The sequence below is a fragment of the Taudactylus pleione genome, unplaced genomic scaffold (assembly GCF_031769625.1).
Source record: "Taudactylus pleione unplaced genomic scaffold, aTauple2 ptg000711l, whole genome shotgun sequence".
NCBI lineage: Eukaryota > Metazoa > Chordata > Amphibia > Anura > Myobatrachidae > Taudactylus > Taudactylus pleione.
The window spans coordinates 9970959-9985825 of record NW_028285113.1 but is presented as its reverse complement, the minus strand read 5'-3'; the positions used below and the strand labels follow the sequence as shown (position 1 = coordinate 9985825).

At 47.3% G+C, this 14867-nt stretch overlaps 1 protein-coding gene across 3 annotated transcripts in view; it reads right to left on the bottom strand.

Annotated features, from left to right (window-relative positions):
- AASDHPPT (aminoadipate-semialdehyde dehydrogenase-phosphopantetheinyl transferase) overlaps window positions 1-14867 on the bottom strand; it is an 89983-nt gene that overhangs the window by 54884 nt on the left and 20232 nt on the right. The window lies entirely within an intron of this gene.

The following is a 14867-nucleotide window of genomic DNA, read 5'->3' as shown; positions in this document are numbered from 1 at the left end:
ATGTGAGCGGCTTCAGCAACTCATGCTGCGCATTTTTCAGCCAGTTAAGGTAACCGATTTCTTCTCGCATCTCCACAGGCGACAGAGGTGAGCAGACATCTGCTACTGTGAATTAACGCGCATACCTGCCAGAACAAGTTCCAGTGGCTACTGCGTTTCATTGAACCTGCATCTATTTTTACTATGATGGTATATTGTCTGTATATTTAAGTTGCTTTCAATTACTTTGGTACCAAAGTAGACCTCCCAACATTCAGACATGTGAAATTGGAACATCAGACATCGCCCGTTGGACCTGTGCCATCATTAGTGAGGGCCATGCGCTCCCGCCATCGCAATTGTGTACACACTTGCCGATGCCAGCACCCCGCCGGGTCCCGTCGCTAACGAGGTCGGTACACACTAGACGTTGTCTAGTGTGTACCGGCCTTTACACTATTGGGTGACATTTCCTTCCAGAATAAGAGGTCTCAGCCCTTACACAGACTTCTGTAGTGTGCATTTCTGTATACTAATGGTGAGTGATGTCATCTTTCTCTCTCTCTGTATATATAAAATAAAGTTCCCGGTTTTGGGGTCTGTGCGTTCATTCGGGCTAATCTCTTGAACCACTGTATGGATTTTGATAGGGTTTTCACCCTTCTATGCAGCATTGGTCGAGAAAGGTTTAGGTGTAGGAGCCATTCATCTGTGACAAAACAGAGCCAAGCAGTGACTATTTTAGTGAAGCAAGTCACAGAAAACAATCTAATCTTACACCAAGATGATGTACAGTAGCTGCCCATAGTGCTGAAACAGCAAAGTGAGAGCGAATCAAAGCTAGCAATGTTGCTTACCAGCAGCCTAGAGAGGGGAAGGAGCCAGGGACTGGACCAGGATCACGTCTGAGGCAGAGGGCCTGATTCAGATTTGGGAATAGAGTAAGATGGAGCAAGTAACTGTGCATCTTGGTAAAGCCATGCTGCACTGCAGGTGGGGCAGATTAAAATGTGCTAAGAAATTTCGATTTGGGAGGTGTGTACCCAAACTGACATCTTAATTCCTGTTTAAAAATAACGCTGTCCAGGATTTGTAGGCTACATGCACGAGCAGCCAGTATTTACCCTACATGCAAAAAAAGTATGTATTTGCACTGTTTGCATTGTAACATGGTTTGTCCAGGTACAGAGGGCCTCATTCAGAGGCGGTCGTAGGATGCAAGCGGTCGCTTAGAAACAGGGCGGCCACTTGCATCCTGAACGGCCGCCTCCATGTCGGTCGTTAGGCTGTGGGTTAACACCCACAGCTCTAACGACTGCTAAGGGAGATGGTCGCGATGGTCAAGACCATCATGACCATCGGGGCTTACGACGAGACCCTAGGGTAGAGTCTCGTCAACCTTAAGCCCCAGGGAGCTTACTGCTCTGTTTGAGCAGGAAGCTCCCCACTGACATCACTGATGATGTCAGTGGGGACGCCCACAAAACGGCAAGCGTTCCGAATGGTACGCCTCCGTTTGGCCGGGCACGCCCCCTGCCCGCCCAGCAAACGGAGCGAGCTGTCAATCAACATCGACAGCTCGCTCCGTCTGCTTCGAGCCCGCTTACGACGGGTGATCCGTCGTTAGCGGGGGCTCGCGCATGCGTACGACGGAGCACTCTCCGTCATGCGCATGCCCTGTGGACCAACATCGAGTCGGTTGCGAGCGCTCAGCACTCGCGACCGACTCTGAATAAGGTCCAGAGTTACTTGCTCTATCTTACTCTGTTCCCAAATCTGAATCAGTTCCAAAGAATGAGAGAGCCTCCAACAAACCCATGTAGATGCACTGATGTAGTCACAGTAGCCGGGAAGGTGCCAGGGGAGGCATAGCTATCAGGAATTTAATAAAAAACAGACAACCATCAGATTACCATCGATTGATTTCTGTGCGATGGTGGCAAACATCTGACTGCCACCATCAAATGGTAAAAACATTACCATCAGAACACAAACATTGATGGTTAGTGACCATCAGATTCTGATGTCCATCCCTACGCTGAACCAGCAGGCGGACTCCGGCCACCACTCCTCCACCGTGAAGTGCTCCCTCTCCTGCGTGATGTTCCCACTCAGTCACACGCCCTTGGTGAACAGGTGGCACCTCCCATGGAAGTCAGAGCTGTTCAGGGACAGGGGCACGACCGCAAGGATGCTCAACAGGAAGCCCAGGAAATACAGGGTACATTATGCAATGAGGACATTGCTCATCGCCATGTTCGGTAGCTGGGGAGGGGTACGCATGGAAGCTGTGTAAATATGCACAGATGCCCCAGGAACATGCTGCTGATAATACTTATGGCAGCTGCAATACAAATCTATCATCCATGATCCTCCTGCCCTTCCCAGCACATCCCAGTGGCCGGGCCCCAGCCAACTGCAGAGGGGTTGTGGTGACACTGGTGAGATGCAGGGGGCAGGAGTGAGATGAAGGGGGCTGTGGTGACATGGCGTAGGTTGTTATGAGATGCAGGGGGCTGTGGTGACATGGCATAGGTTGTTATGAGATGCAGGGGGCTGTGGTGACATGGCATAGGTTGTTATGAGATGCAGGGGGCTGTGGTGACATGGCGTAGGTTGTTATGAGATGCAGGGGGCTGAGGTGACATGGTGTAGGTTGTTATGAGATGCAAGGGGCTGTGGTGACATGGTGTAGGTTGTTATGAGATGCAGGGGGTTGTGGTGACATGGCATAGGTTGTTATGAGATGCAGGGGACTGTGGTGACATGGCGTAGGTTGTTATGAGATGCAGGGGGCTGTGGTGACATGGTGTAGGTTGTTATGAGATGCAGGGGGTTGTGGTGACATGGCGTAGGTTGTTATGAGATGCAGGGGACTGTGGTGACATGGCGTAGGTTGTTATGAGATGCAGGGGGCTGTGGTGACATGGCGTAGGTTGTTATGAGATGCAGGGGGCTGTGGTGACATGGCGTAGGTTGTTATGAGATGCAGGGGGTTGTGGTGACATAGCGTAGGTTGCCCCCATGCTAGTTTCAAATATTACATCCATGTACAAAGTAAAAACAACAATTTTGGAATTTGCAGAATGAAAACTTTTTTTTTATTTTTTTAATTACTTCCCTACATTTAGCTGCCCACTAAACCAGGGCTCGACAAATCCCGATCGCCAGGGCGACCAAGATTTTAGTCCTGGCGACTAGGTTTTGCAGTACAAGTAAAGCTAGGAGATGGTTACAGCAGTAGGAGGCGTGTGCGTGCCTGTCACAGGAGGAGGCGTGTGTGCCCGCCACATTCAGTCAGTGTAGCTGCACCTCATCCCTCCTGCAAGGCAGCATGGAGCCCACCTGGCCTGACTGTTACTGCAGGACTGGAGTAGTTTGCCGGCTGCAGCATGGTGCCAGGGCCACCGCGGCTCCCCAGACTCACACCCGCGGCATCGACTTTGACAGGGAGTCCATGCTGACCCAGTCCAAAGGAGAACAGGGCTTCGAATTTTAAAGCAAGTGGCCAATACCCGTCCTAGCTCCCACAGCGTGGGGTAGATAAGCATGTGGTGTGGCTGTGGGGATGGTTTGTCTGGGGGTAGCAGAGCAGTGGTGTAGCCGCGGGGGTGGTTTGTTCAGATGTAGTACTTTCTGATACCACATTAATGTAAATGAAAAAAAAAAATGGTATGTTATGGGGGGGAGGGGGAGTGGAGCTGTGCAGAGCAGTGGCGTGGCTAGGTGAGGAGGCACCTTTCTCCTAGTGAGTCATATACTTTTGTCCAAATTCTATTTTTTTATTATTATATTAATGTGCATTTAGGTCCTACTGTGGAATAATGAGAATTTGTGTCCTTGTGTGTGGCATAAAATGTAGTTGGGACCTACTGTGTGGCGTAATGTGCATTTGGGACCTACTGTGTGGCGTAATGTGCATTTGGGACCTACTGTGTGGCATAATGTTCATTTGGGACCTACTGTGTGGCATAATGTGCATTTGGGACCTACTGTGTGATATAATGTGCATTTGGGACCTACTGTGTGGCGTAATGTGCACTTGGGACCTACTGTGTGGCATAATGTGCATTTGGGACCTACTGTGTGGCATAATGTGCACTTGGAACCTACTGTGTGGCATAATGTGCACTTGGGACCTAATGTGTGGCGTAATGTGCATTTGGGACCTACTGTGTGGCATAATGTGCACTTGGAACCTACTGTGTGGCATAATGTGCACTTGGGACCTAATGTGTGGCATAATGTGCACTTGGAACCTACTGTGTGGCGTAATGTGCATTTGGGACCTACTGTGTGGCGTAATGTGCATTTGGAACCTACTGTGAAGCGTAATGTGCATTTGGAACCTACTGTGAAACGTAATGTGCATTTGGAACCTACTGTGTGGCGTAATGTGCATTTGGAACCTACTGTGAAACGTAATGTGCATTTGGAACCTACTGTGTGGCGTAATGTGCATTTGGAACCTACTGTGGTGCGTAAAGTGCATTTGGAACCTACTGTGAAGCGTAATGTGCATTTGGAACCTACTGTGAAACGTAATGTGCATTTGGGACCTACTGTGTGGTGTAATGTACATTTGGAACCTACTGTGTGCCATAATGTGCATTTGGGACCTACTGTGTGCCATAATGTGCATTTGGGACCTACTGTGTGGCGTAATGTGCATTTGGAACCTACTGTGAAGCGTAATGTGCATTTGGGACCTACTGTGTGGCGTAATGTGCATTTGGAACCTACTGTGGTGCGTAAAGTGCATTTGGAACCTAGTGTGTGGCAGGTAAAGGCATGTGGTAGAAGTTGATGACCAGTGAAGAAGCATGTGTGTTGGTCTGATGGCATGTGGGGAGGTTGAGGGGCATGTGTGGTGGTCTATACAAGTTTTCATTTATTTTGGTCACTGACGTTGGTCAGGCTACTAAACTTTTAAGCTGGCTCCTAGATTTTACAAAAAATTGTCGAGCCCTGAACTAAACTATCCTGCCTGAGACAACTGCTTCAGTTTGTCTCATTATACACACAGCCCTTTTAAGAATCACATATGTTATAAGAAATCCCGCACATTCAACAAACAGAATGTTACTAGAATATCACCAGAAATTTCAATAGTCGGTTAGGTATCTAATAATTACTATGAGCATAAATAAATAATATAATAGATCACCCAGTAGCATTATAAAGATGAACATGTCGGTTCAGCAATGGTGCTACTGAAGAGCACTTCACTTTATAACAAAATGATTTCCAAAATAAAAGGATGTCATTGTGATGAATTGCTGCAATTTATTCTTAGCCGTACATTTTAGTGATGCAGACAGCAAAGACCATGCAGGCTTAGTGTGTGAGAATATCAGTCTTCAATGAAAGTAGCTTGGTCCCTTCTTATTACCTACTGTACTGTTACAGTATCTGCAGAAATTATCCAGAGACTGGGACTTTTTTTCACCTGAATAAACCAGACAACTATTTGCAATTTCTTTACAAAACTTTAACAAAGTGTAATGGTCAGTTATATATAATAAGAGTTATGGTAGACTTACCTTTGATAACTCTTTTTCTTCGAGGTGCATAGGGTCCACAGGAACTATCTTGGGGAATATGTGGTTTGGAGGAAACTAGGCACCAGTCAGTCAACGCTTTCCGGTCCCAGAAAGCACTGGGTCCTCCCCCATATATACCCCGCCTCTGCCCATAGCTCCTCAGTTTTAAACAAGCCCATTGGCAGGAAAAGGAAGTACACATTGCACTAGAAACACTCATACAAAGGGAATCAAGTGACAAGAAGGAGCAAATCCCACTGAAGTCAGGTGAGTCAGGAAGTGTGCGTATGGACCCCATGGACCTCGAAGAAAAAGAGTTATGAAATGTAAGTCTACCATAACTTCCATATTTTCTTCTTCAGGATCCATAGGGTCCACAGGAACTACCTTGGTGATGTCCTGAAGCAGTTCACCTAAGGGTGGGTACGCTCCTGAGCCGACAGGAGGATCTGCCGCCCAAAGGAAGCATCCTGGGAGGCAAAAGTATCAAATGCATAGATTTGATAAAGGTATGGACGGAAGACCAAGTGGCTGCCTTGCACAGCTGTTCAGCCGAGGCGCCATGCTTAACCGCCCAAGAAGGTCCCACCGACAGAGTTAAATGTGCTGTCACCCTGCTGGAAACAAGGAGATCAGCCTGCGTATAAGCTTGAGAAATAGTCATACGCAGTCTCCGAGCCAGAGTCTGCTTGTTAGCTGGCCAACCATGCTTGTGAAAGCCATACAAAGCAAAAAGTGCATCTGATTACCTGATGGGAGTTAGTACGATCCACAAAGATACGAAGGGCTCGAACCACATCCAATGAAGTTTCACCAGCAGAAAGGCCGGTACGATTTCTTCATTTATATGAAAACGGAATACCACTTTTTGAAGGTAGCCTGCCCGCATACGAAGGACATCTCTATCCTGGTGGAAAATCAAATATGGGGGGGCGACACGAAAGTGCTGCCAAATCAGAGACTCTGCGAGCTCAGGAGTTAGCGAGGAGAAAAAGTGTCTTCGCTGTCAACCACTTGAGGGTCACTGTATTCAAAGGCTCAAAGGGGGAGCCTGTACCGCCCTGATAACCAAAGACAAATCCCACAGTGCCACCGGAGGAACAAAAGGTGATTTCAGATGGATAACACCTTGCAAAAAACATTCTAACATCCGGCAAGGGAGCGATTATACGCTGAAACCAAACTGACAGCACAGAAACCTGTACTCTCAATGTGGCCAGGCGGAGACCAAGGTCTAATCTAGCCTGGAGAAAAGCCAGAACTCGAGAGACCCTAAAAACCTTAGTATCAACTTTTCTATGGGAACACCAAAGAAAAAAGGAATGCCAAATTCTGTAATAGATGCGGGCAGAGGAAGGCTTTCTTGCCGCAAGCATCGTATGAATCACAGAGTTGGTAAACCCTTTGGCTCTTAAGATGGAAGACTCAAGAGTCAAGCCATCAAAGACAGACAAGGTAGGTCCGGATGTAGGCAGGGACCCTGCACTAGCAGATCCGGCCGTAGAGGAAGTGTGAACGGATCTATGGAGAGACACAACAGGTCGGTGAACCAACTGCGCCTGGGCCAAGCCGGAGATGTTAGACTCACCCTGCCGTCCTTGTTTGAATTTTCTGAGAATTCTTGGTAGAAGAGATAATGAAGGAAATAGACAAGCCAACCTGAAATCCCACCCCACTGCCAGCGCATCCACGAAGGCGACTGAGGCGTCTCTTGTCCTGGACCCGTAACTGGGGATCTTGTAATTGTGCCGTGAGGCCATGAGATCCACATCTGGTAGTGCCCACTTGTCCACTAGGAGCTGAAAGACCTCCGGGTGGAGAGCCCATTCTCTGGCATGTATGTCCTGACGACTGAGGAAGTCTGCTTCCCAATTGTGGACTCCTGGGATGAATATTGCCAAAATTGCCAGAAGATGACATTCTGCTGAAGTCAGAATGTTTGCCACTTCCCGCATGGCTGCCCGACTTTGCGTGCCTCCCTGATGGTTAAGGTAGGCTACTGCAGTCGCATTGTCGGACTGGAACTCGACAGGCCTGCCCTGAAGGAGGTCCCATGCTAGAACCAGCGCACTGTATACTGCCCAGAGTTCCAAGATATTTATGGGCAGGTGACTTTCCTGAGACGTCCACCTTCCAGGGAAAGTGCAATAACTTGTTACCGTGCCCCATCCTTGAAGACTGGCGCCCATGGTGAGGAGTACTCCCACCTTGGGATCCACAGAGGGCAACCTTTGTTTAGATGAGCAGTCTGAAGCCACCAGGCCAGGGAAGAGAAGGATCATCTGAGACTTTATCCAATGATACTAACCGCTCCAACGAGACAGAATCAATAGCTGCAAGGGCCTGGAGTAGAACTGGACGTATTCCACCATGTTGAAGGTGGAAACCATGCATTCCAGGACCTGCATTGCTGAGTGGACTGATATTCTTTGATTGTGGAGCAATTTGCACACCCGCAAATGTAGAGCTGAAATCTTTTCTACTGGCAAAAAGATCCTCTGCGCCTGAGAATCCAGGAGCGCTCCCAGATGTATCATCTGCTGAGTTGGAAAAAGTGACGACTTTTCCAATTGACAATCCAGCCGTGCTCTTTTAGGCAGGCCACTGTCAGCTGGAGATGATGATGTAAAACATCCTGAGATTGTGCCAATATTAGGAGGTCATCCAAGTATGGCAGTATTCTGAGCCCTTATCGTGTGAGATGAGCAGTCATGACTGCCATTATCTTGGAAAACACCTGAGGAGCTGTGGACAGACCAAAGGGTAGAGCCTAAAATTGGTAATGTTGCTGACGAACAGCAAATCGTAGAATCCTTTGATGGGATAGTGCTACAGGCACATGTAGGTATGCGTACTGTATGTTAGGGAAACCATAAAATCCCCAAGTTCCATTGCCAGCACAATTGACCATAGGGTTTCCATACGGAACTTGGGTACATGAATACATTTGTTGAGATGCTTTAGATTCAGAATAGGGCGATCAGACCCATTCAGTTTCTGAACCAAGAACAGATTTGAATAATACCTGCTTCCCTGTTGAGCCAAGGGAATCCCTGAATCCAGCAAAGTCTGAATGGCTTCCTGGAGGGCCAGGGCCTTGACAGAGTTTGAAGGAGGATTTGGGCAAAAAAATTTCTGGGGAGGATGTCACCGGAAGGTGATTGCATATCCCTGAGAGACCGCTTCTCTGACCCAGGCATCTGTTGTTGTCTGATGCCAGGTGTCACAAAACTGAAGATGGGGAAGGCCCGTCCCATCAGGCTGAAGGTTTGTTGTCCAGCTTGGCAGCTGGATGTCTGACTGACCATGACTTCTTCCCTTGTTGTGGCTTGGTAGTCCTATGGGAATTTGACTGCCTGGAAAAGTACTGTCCCTTTGCCCTTCCCTGAGGTTGAAAGGACCAAAAGGAAAACTGCAACTTGTAAGTGGTTGTTGATGGCAACCCAGCAGATTTTGAAGTTGCCACCGTAGCCATTATCTTATCCAATTCTGGACCAAACAATCTTTGACCCGAAAAAGGCAGGGATTCGAGAGCTTTCTTGGAACCCAAATCCGCCTTCCAGGACCTTAACCAGAGGGCTCTACGTGTCACAATGGAGGCTGCTGATGTCCCAGACGCCATAATTCCTGCGTCCATTGACGCATCCCCTACGGAAGACGCTGCCTCCCGCATAAGAGAGAAATAAGATAGTTCTCTCGTAGCATCTGGCATAGTCTCTTCTAATGCCGCCGTTCACTCTTCCATGGCCTTGGCTACCCAGGCTGTCGCCATAGCTGGCCACGTGATTGCACCAGATAAAGAGAAAACTGATTTCAAACAGGTTTCCAATCTTTTATCAGTAGCATCCTTAAGTAAGGATGCGGACGGAATGGGCAACTTGGAACTCTTAATTAAATGAGTCACGTGAGCATCCACTGTAGGAGAGACCTCCCACTTATCACATTCACTTACCGGAAATGGACATAACAAGGATAACTTTTTTGTAGCATGGAACAGTCTATCCGGAGTACTTCATGCCTCAGCCATGAGTTTCAAAAGCTGTTTAGACTGAGGGAACTCATCGTTAACCACCTTCTGTCATCTAAAGAGCGGAGCTTTAGGCCTAGGAGGTGCCTTTTCAGCCGCTAAATTTAATGTGGATTTAACCGCTCTCACCAGAGAGGGAACATCCACAGAGGCATGACAATCCTCCTCCTCAGATACAGATTCCAAGGAGGAACCATGTGCAACATCCGATTCATCTGATGATGCATCGGAGTCTAAAGGCTGGACAGAATGACGGGATGACCTCTTCCGTTCCAGAATCTTAGTGGTTACCAGTCTATCCACTTGTCTAGGTTTAAGAGCGGCAGACTGTTCAACCATACTCTGTGAAGAATGAGCACAAGCATCCACCCAGGATGGATGTATAGGAGTTACACACACGGCGGTTGTAGCTGCTGTGGAAATCCTATAGTAAAAAGCAGTATAGGTGCCGCAAAATGGTCTACTAAATGCGTTCGAAACCGCGAAAAGAGGACACCCATGGAAGCTCTTGCGCAGGAGCTGGTACACTGGGTTGGTGTGATGGAATCTTATAACAAGAAACACACAAACCATCCTGTATGAAATCCTGAGAAGACAGGCCTGCCTGACAGGATTTACATGACACTAGCACCGGGGCCTCAGCCTCATGGTTCCCTTTGGCCTTAGATATATAAGGTGCAAAGGTACAAAGTAAAGCAAATGCGACTTCTTTTTTTTTTTTTCCTTTTTGAATTCACGAATATTAGTGAAAGTGACACTTTACAGAAAACCAACCCCACCACATGTACAGAGGGATGAGGAAAAACAACAGTGATAGAAACAGCTGACAGTAAAACACAGCAGCACTAGCACAAAGTCACATACAATGCAGATACAACCTTTAGTTGCAATGGGCTCTGAATCAACTACTCAAAACCCTAACAGAGTTGATTGATAGGATATAGAGCGTTATATACCTGGCCCCTGGGGGAGAGGCAAACAGGGAGATCCCAACACCTCCTGAGACCAAACCGCTTTCACAGAGCACTGAAACGTGGTCAGTGAGCGTCTCGTGGGCGGAGCAACTCAGGCGTGCAAAACTTCCACAGCCCGGCGTCGGAGGGGCTGCCGGGGTGAGAGCTTACCTCCCCTATGCTGCACAACCAATCGCGAACGCTGGCCTCCCAGCAACAGAATGCGTCTGAAGCTCGTCCCCAGCACCAGGCGATATGGTCCCGATGGCCTAGTTTGGGAGAGGACGAACCAGGCCCTCACTGCAGCAGCTTCCAATGCATCTCCCACGCTGGAAGCAAGGACTGCCTCGCTCTTACCTGACTTCCCTGTGTCCTCTGATTGCAGTCCTGTTCGCGGCACGCAGCTAGCAAGCTCCGCCGCGACCCTGCCAAAATCACCACTCCACACAGGTTACTGGCGTTGCTGCGCCGTCGGGGGTAGATGGCGTTGCAGGACAGGCATCTTATAAGACGCCCTGCTGCTAAATTCATGGAGAAAAAAAAAAACTTAGAACAAAACTTGGGACTGCCTCAGTCCCGTCTGTTATAATGGTGCGTCTCCTGCCGCACCAAACCACAAAACCAAGGACCTGTGGCCAGATGCAGGGTATATATGGGGGAGGATCTAGTGCATCCCAGGACCGAAAATCGTTGACTGGTTGGTGCCTGGTTTCCTCCAAACCACATATTCCCCAAGGTAGTTCCTGTGGACCCTATCGCTCCAGAAGAAGAAATATAATTTTTCATAGTATGTGTTTCATTGACTATACCAGGGTTTCACATATTCTTCCCGCACCCTATACATTTCCAGGGTTCTAGACTATAGATAGACGGTAAAAAGGTAGACAATGTCTAGACACCAGATGTTAGACAGTCAATAGGTCGACTGGGGCAAAATGTTGACACATTAAAGGTCGACATGTAAGAAGGTAGACAGATACAAATAGTCGACACAAAAATCGTTGACACTTTTTTTTTTAGGGTTAGGCACTTACCCCGATGATTAGGGAGTTATGCGTGAAGATTAAGGTTAGAAAAAAAAAAAAAAACATGTATTGACCATTTTGTCCGTGTCAATTTTCTTACATGTCGATCTTTAGTGTGTCGACCTATTGACTGTCTGACATCTGGTGTCTATCTAGACACTGTCAGCCTTTTTACTGTCTATCCTTTATACCTCATCCACATTTCCAGGACTTGATCTGTTAAAAAAATATTTATTGATGTCTGCAACCAGTACTAAACAGACTGCTACTAATCTAATGGGGTGACCACTAGCATGGGGTCCACATGCAATTGGTCAACACTCTGCCAGTGCTCTTCCTGAACCCCTTGAGTAGAAAATAAACACACAATTTCAAAATAAACATAAAACACTACCCAAACCTTTGTTACCACATTTTAAGATCAATAGAATTTATTTTTTCCCGTTTCATGATATAGTTTAGTACAATTGGGAAAAAAATTGTAAGAAAAAAAACAATAAAAATATGACCTCACCTGTCCACAGACTAGCTCTGCCCACCACCAATAATTCTCAATGTATTGTCATAACGAGTTTCACAGTTCCTTGTTGCATCTTTCACCCTCCACCACCTGGAGAAGAGGCCAGGAGTGTGAAGACCCCTTCTCTCTTTAGGTCTCAGATTGGGTACCGTCCGTATATTTTTTATTCATCCAGTTAAGTGCTAAGCAGATCATAAATTATTGGGAAATGTCTTTGGGTAAAAAGAACCATATTTGGAGTCACTCAATGTTCTTTTGTATAATCCTTATAGGTCAATATAGAGCATCTATGTTTGAGAATACCAATGTAAACATTTCTAACAAATAGAAATAACCAATAAAATGTGTCAATGGTACATACATGTTCCATTAGGAACAATGTATCTTTCCAAAGAATCAATATAACATAACCAGGGCAATGAAACAGTGCTATGTCAGTTTTGGGGATTTTGTCTGCTACTAACACGTCCACTTTTTTCCAAGATGGCAGATCACTTTATTTTTGTTTTATTTTTATGAAACTATTTGCATTAAATTAGGTTGTGCTTACAATTTCTGATAAATCGAGGAATAATCAAGTCTTCTTTAGAGTGTCAACTCTTGAACTAAGGGCCTGATTCAGACCCGCTCGCTAGATGCGGACGCTCGCTCCCAGCGTATGCAAATTCAGCTAAGCGACGTCAAGGCAGGCGATCGCACGGCAAGGCATAAGCACACCCACTAGGTCTTGGCATGCAAACCTCACTCTCACTTACTGCTCAATCTCTTTCACTTCTCCACAGCCAGACAATGCTTGCCAGAATCCAAAGTGAACCGGATTTGTATATTACACTAAATGACACACCTGAACCTACCCAGTCTATGTTTTGGTAAGCACATAAGGCTGAGGGGTCTTTATAGATTAGGTCTCAGACCATACTGTGGCCACCTAATTACCCAATTTAAAATTAGAACAGAAATATAAAACTAGTTTAAATCCATCAAATTTAAAGACTAGGAGGGGAGAGCTCCATTTTCTGCTATACCATGGAACAGTTCTGCTGAACCAGACCGAAAAAACTTCCCCGAGGCCAGTAGGTCTGATGGTTTTAACCACTTTAATTTATAAGAAAGCTGCTTTAATGTTAATCCCCAACTTTACTACTTAATTAAAGCTCATCCCCGTTCTATGCAGGAGGCTATCTTAACTGTTTGCCCCAAAGAAAGGAAACACTCAAAATTGTGTGGATGTTTTAGGCCCATTTCCCTGCTTAATGTATTTATTAGTAGTCAGTGCTTTTTATTCAGATGGTACTCAATGGAACCTTTTTGTAGTATCATTTATAATTCTCAAAACTAGTTCCATAAACGGGAGATTAGTGGAATAATTTAAGAAATGAATAAAACAATCTGAATACTTTTCTGCAATATGGAAGTTACTATCAATCTTGCATCAACTTATAACACTACATACAGTAAGTATCTACTTTCATAGAATATGTTAATATCAAGTCTTCCCTTCTGAACTGCCTGATTCAAGGCATAGCCAATTCCCTTGGATCATTGGAATTTTCCCCAGGATCTAAAATAGGGGTGGGGAACCTTTTTTCTGACGAGGGCCATTTTGATGTATATAACATAATTTGCGGGCCTGGTGCAGGCCACAAACCCTCCGTGTGACATCACACAGGGGCGGGGTCACAATCGCCTGTGATTACAGCAATGCCCGGGGCATCCTGAGGATGCTCTGGGGAGCTGTAAGGGCATCGCTGTGACCGTTTAAAACATCCTAAGGACACTCCAGGCGGCACTACTACATAGATTCTGGCTGCAGGGTGCCATTCTAGGCACCCTGCTAGCCAGCTGAGGCTACAGTGTTATCCCCAGGCTGTTTTCTGCGGGCGCACCGCCCGGCAGAAACAGCCTACCGGCCGGCACTTTGCCCCGCTGACCCCTGCTGTGGAAGGCTGGCCTCTGAAGTGACCGGAGGCTAAAGAAGCCTCTGATAGCTTCAGAGGCAAGCTTTCCCAGTGATGCACTGCGCGGGTGACGTCACCTGCGAGGTGAGGAGCCTTCCTCGCACGCCTGTTGGATCTAGTTAGATCCAGTCAGAGCGAGGCAATGGGAGTGGGAGCGCGAGCAAGTAAAGGTAAGTTCTGGGCTGGGGCTGAGGCTGGGACCGTGACCAGGGGCAGGACCAGTCTGTGGGCACTGCCTAAGGGGCACTATTTAAGCCTGGGGGCACTGCATAAGGGACACTATTTAAACCTGGGGGCACTGCATAAGGGGCCAGCCTGGGGGCACTGCATAAGGGACACTATTTAAGCCTGGGGATACTGCATAAGGGGCCAGTCTGGGGGCACTACATAAGGGACCAGTCTGGGAGCACTACATAAGGACACTACTTCAGCCTGGGGACACTGCATAAAGGCAATCCTAAACTACAGTGGGCACTGTATAAAGGGCACAAATACAGGGGGCACTGCATAATGGGCATTTTTGAGAGCCAGTGGGCGAGCAGCCTGAGACCTGTCGGGCTAGATTGGTAAGAGAGGTACCCCTTTTCCCGGCGCGCGCATAATTGCGAAGGCCCCCACCCGGCTACTTTTTGATGCCATCCGGCTGGAAAAAATTTCTGGGGAGAACACTGGGCTAGCAGAAAAAAAGCTCAGAGGGCCAGACCAAATTATTCTGAGGGACTTATACGGCCCCCCCGGGCCTGAGGTTCCCCATCCCTGATCTAAAACAACCCACTGCTAGTTAGTGCAAGGATTCATCTCCGCCATCTCTGGCTCAGCTGATCGTAAAAGCCTGGGAGGTGTTAGGGTTGGTACACACCTA